Source organism: Octopus bimaculoides, chromosome 5 (genome assembly GCF_001194135.2).
Source record: "Octopus bimaculoides isolate UCB-OBI-ISO-001 chromosome 5, ASM119413v2, whole genome shotgun sequence".
Lineage (NCBI taxonomy): Eukaryota > Metazoa > Mollusca > Cephalopoda > Octopoda > Octopodidae > Octopus > Octopus bimaculoides.
The window spans coordinates 78,501,353-78,506,286 of NC_068985.1; the positions used below are offsets into that span (position 1 = coordinate 78,501,353).

General features: G+C 41.6%; 1 long non-coding RNA gene across 2 annotated transcripts in view; it reads right to left on the minus strand.

Moving 5' to 3' along the window:
- Nucleotides 1-3,731, minus strand: part of LOC106869256 (uncharacterized) — a 12,281-nt gene extending 8,550 nt beyond the window's left edge. Inside the window, exon 1 of one of the 2 annotated variants that reach the window (XR_001409384.1) lies at nt 3,497-3,731. This is a non-coding gene — a long non-coding RNA (uncharacterized LOC106869256). Of the gene's footprint in view, nt 1-2,839 lie in introns of both variants that reach the window. The other variant, XR_001409385.2, reaches the window with a different exon arrangement.
- Nucleotides 3,732-4,934: the final 1,203 nt, after the last annotated feature.

Sequence of the window (4,934 nt, forward strand, 5' to 3'; positions counted from 1 at the left end):
ATTTACACACACACACAACGGGCTTCTTTCAGTTGCCGTCTACCAAATCCATTCACAAAGCTTTGATTGGGCTGACGATATAGTACAAGATACTTGCCCAAGATTGCTACGCAGTGGGACTGAACCCTAAACCATGTGGTTGGGGAGCAAGCTTCTTGCCACACGACCTTATAGATAGATAGATAGATAGATAGATAGATAGATAGATAGATAGATAGATAGATATACGACGAGCTTCTTTCAGTTTCCATCTATTAAATCCACTCACAAGGCTTTCGTCGGCCCGAGGCTATAGCGGAAGACATTTATCCAAGGTGCCATGCAGTAGGACTGAAAGCGATTTCAAATTACACTTGCCCTGGGTGGTAGATGGGAAGTAATTTCTACAACTACTACAATTATACTACTACCACCATCACCACTGCTATTACCACAACGACCACCACCATTACTACTACTCCTTAAAACTTTATTACTGTGTAGCCCAGCTGTATATGTAGCAGTATTAGCAACAACAGTAGCTGCAGTGAAGTAAGGGTGCATGAAATCAGGTCTAGGTTAACTACAATCTGGTAGGGTGAGGTTTTTAACACTAGTCCTCGGCCAACCTCCTGCTGAGCTTTCCAGCAGCATCCTTCCTATCCATTCCAAGAGGTTAACCGTCAATAATCAACTTTATGGCCTCCTGATGCCAATTTTCTAAAGCTGAACATCACCACTTTCAGACCCCGGACATGGGAGTCCACCTCTCAAAATGCAATACGGTTGTAAGTTATTCATGAGATATTCACGGCCTTTGCACTCCAGGCCACTGCTGAATCCTACTTCTTTTTAAGGCCCAATATGTATGTATGTATGTATGTATGTATGTATGTATGTATGTATAATCTGCAATGTTTGCAGTCGTGTATGCTTGTCAAGAGCAGGGCTCATTAGCCGCGAACGGAGCCGCAAAATGCAAAATATAAGTTAGTCCTAGAGCGCACAATGTTCCTGAAAGTCGGCAATGGTCTTCCTCGGTCACGGGTGGACGGCCATCATCATTATGTATGTATGTATGTATGTATGTATGTATGTAGTTAATCCCCCAAAAATAAACGGAGAAAAAACACAAGAAAAAACAACAACGCGAGGATATGGTACATGCAAAGTTCTAAGATGCTCAGGGAAGAAAAGAAAGGGTATTTTACGTTTCGCGCAAAGCTCTTCTTCGGAAACAGTAAACAGAAAAGGAAGATGGAAGGAAAAGTCACCAGCAATCCACATCTAGTTACATTTTGGAATGACGAGAAGTGAATGGACAAAGAAAAAGTGCTTTCTCAGACAGGAGAGCGTAAGAGGAGAAGGAGGTATCTGCGTGTATATGCGTGTATGTGCGTGTATGTGCACGCGCGCGTGTGATAGCATGTGTGTGTATGTGGTAGCGTGTGTGTGTGTGGCAGTAACTGAGTGTGTTTGTGCGTGTATGGTAGTGTGCGTATAACAGTAACTGAATACGTGTGTGTGCTTGCGAGTGGTGGTAACAGACTATGTGTGGGGGGGGGGGGTTGTGTGTGTGTATCTGCGTGTGTGTTGTATGAGATATTAACTGTTCATATGCGTATGTGTGAGGGATCTTTGTGTCTGTTAATGTTGTTAGAATTCAGCGGCTATGATAAAACAAGTGGTGTTCTTTTATGTACAGTTATATATTTAAGAGATGAGGAATTATTTACATTATTTACATTATCTACATTTGACGGATATTCGTCCTCATCTTGTTTGTTGTTAACACAACGTTTCGGCTGATATACCCTCCAGCCTTCGTCAGGTGTCTTGGGGAAATTTCGAACCTGGGTTCTCATTCCTAACGATGTTACTATTATTATTATTATTATATTATTATTATTATTATTATTATTAATCAGGTCGCTGCCGTGAATCGAACTCGGAACCTTGGGGTTAGTAGCCCGCGCTCTTAACCACTTTCGAAATTTCGAAATTTCCCCAAGACACCTGACGAAGGCTGGAGGGTATATCAGCCGAAACGTTGTGTTAACAACAAACAAGATGAGGACGAATATCCGTCAAATGTAGATAATGTAAATAATGTCTTTTATGTAGTTGTGTGATTTTGCACATGTACGTAGATAGGACGATCAGTAGTAGGATGTTTGAGGGGCAGTCAGAAGAGTGTGTGTGTGTGTGTGGTGTGTGAGCGTGCGTGTATGTGAGCGTGCACGTGTGTGCGTGGGGTTGTGTTTGTAGAAGTATATATCTGCGTCCCTATGTGTGTGCACGTGCGCGTATGTATGTGCATGTGTGTACGTGTGTGTATGTTTGTATGTACGAGTACGTGTGTGTTGTGTGTGTGTGTGCGTGCGTATGTGTATGTGCGTGCGCGTGGGGTTGGTGTGGAGGTATGTGTGTGTGTGCGCGCGCTTGCGTGTATATGTGTATGTGTGTATGTGCGTGTACATGTATGTACGAGTGTGTATGTGTGTGCAATTATGTGTGTGATGGGTGTGGGAGTATGTATGTATGTATTATGTATATATGGAATAGGAAGGAGGATGTATGCATGCATGCATGGATAAATGTATGCATGTATGCACGTACGTGTTTGTTAAAAATCCTCAATCTGGATTAAAGAAGAATGTAAACATATTTTTATGCTACTGATGGTAAGAATAAAGGAGTGATTCTTCTGACAGACTGTTCTACAGTTGGTTGACCGCTCTTCACAGAATACGTACGAAACAGATTTCCCCAATTAGATTGTCACTTAGGTATTTACTTACAATTGGTAAAAGGGTTAACGGAAATCTCTGGCAAACTGAACGTGTATGATAAGACTTACCTTCTGAATTACGAGTACACAAGCGACATAGACGTGGTTCGGCAGTTTCTAGCGGCTTAATTTCACTTTATTCGTTTCAGTCGCTGAATGTGACCATGCTAGGGCAAAGCCTGGAAGGGTTTTTGTCGAACAAATCGACCCCAGTACTTTTCTTCTTTTGGAAGACTGGTACTTATTCTATCAGTTCAATTTGCTGAACTGCTAAGTTATGAGAACAAATCAACACCGGTTGTGAAACGGTATTAGAAGACATACACAAACACAGACACACTTACATATCTGTCGAAGAGCGTAAGCTCGAAACGTCAAAGATTTTTCCATTCTTCCCAAGCGTCAAACTAATACACCTGCTTATTGTTCCCTCACTTGTCTTTGTCTTTTGTTTTCTGTACATTTGAACCATGTGTGTGTGTGTGTGTGTGTGTGTGTGTAATGGGCTTCTTCCAGTTTCTGTGTACCATATCCACTCACGAGGCTTTGATTGTTTGGTCCGGGACTATAGTTGAAGACAATCGCCCAAAGTTCCACGCAGAGACTGAACCTGGAACCAGGTAGTTGGGAAGCACACTGCTTACCACATAGCCCCGCCTGTGCGTATACATTTTACAAAGTTAATAGAAATCATGCAATGTTAATTGAAAATTCACGAAATGGTACCTGGTAAATGGTTTGACAATACTGCTGCGGATTGTTCCATATTGATATTATGGAGCCAGCAACGAATGAAAATATCGCCGCCGTCAATAATAGTAGGATAATCGAACGATCCCAAGATATTCTGGGAATATAGGACCGGAAGCTGAGTCCTTTCTTCATTGTACAAATTTTAAGATCATGCTCATAATAAGAAGCTTTTATGAATATGGAATAAATAAATCATTTCGAAACGCTATTCGTGTACTGTTTACTGTGTTGCTATAGTAACAACGAAGCTCTCTCTACTTGGACAATTCCTTTCGATTTAGATTTAACGTTATTGTTGTTGTTGCTGCTGCTGATGATGATGATTTTATTGCTGTTTCTGCGATTGTTGTTGCTGTTGATACAAACTATACACTCACTACCACCCTGAATGTATTGTGTATGCGTTTAAGGATGCAAACCTCTGTGTGTGTGGGGGGTGGGGGTATAGGTGTGTGTGCGATTGTAGGTGAGTGTGTAGCTGTGTGCGCGCGCAAGTATATATAGGGTGGCCAAAAGTAACAAGATCGTTTTAAGTGTTTAACAACTTTTTTTACAATTGTTTTCAGTTTTAAAAAGTGCTTATCTTTGTCAAGAACAAAATGGTGACCATTTCATTTTAAGGTTGTAATTTTCAAACCCCGATATCGTCGCCTGTAACGCGGAGTCGAGAAAAGGCCGATAAGTACAGGAACCTGGCCAGCTGCTCTCAGTTTGTGCCGCTGGCCGTCGAGACGTCAGGTGTTCTAGGACCCCATACTACCGGTTTCCTTCGCAAAATAGGAAATGCGGCGGCCCGTCTGAGAAATGAGCCCCATGAGGTGGAATGGCTGCTGCGGCGAATGTCGCTGACTATTCTCTGCGGCAACGCCATCGCAGTCATTACTGAGGGGTGCGGTTAAGTACCACACTTGTTCTGGAATATATAGCCCAACTCCTTCTCTCCCTCCATCTTCCGCTACTTTTTTCTCCATTTGTTTTCTTTCATTTTTTTTTCATCTTTTTAAAGTGTATATTAGTAAATAAAGTGCTTTATGAAAATTAAGAAATGTTTTCTAAGAAGTGTATTTATCTATACTATAAATTGCAGTGTTCTTGATTGCTTGATTGATTGATTGATTGAGTGTCGGCAGATTCACTCGAGAACGGTGCAGTGGAATCGCGTGAAATTCAGCACAGAGCGGCAGCATGGTCCGCTCATGTTCAGGAGATTTTTATTGCCCTCCAACTCCCATGGTTACCGAGATAATCGATTATTACTTTTTAAGATAGGAATATCCCATTGAAAGTGGGGAGGGGCGATTTTGTTGCCTTTTCCATGCGCAAAATTTTACGAAAAACCAGCACAATAAAGATTATTTTTTTCCAAGTAATGTAGCTGGGTTTGTTTTTCGAAAATTTTAATCAGAGGCAC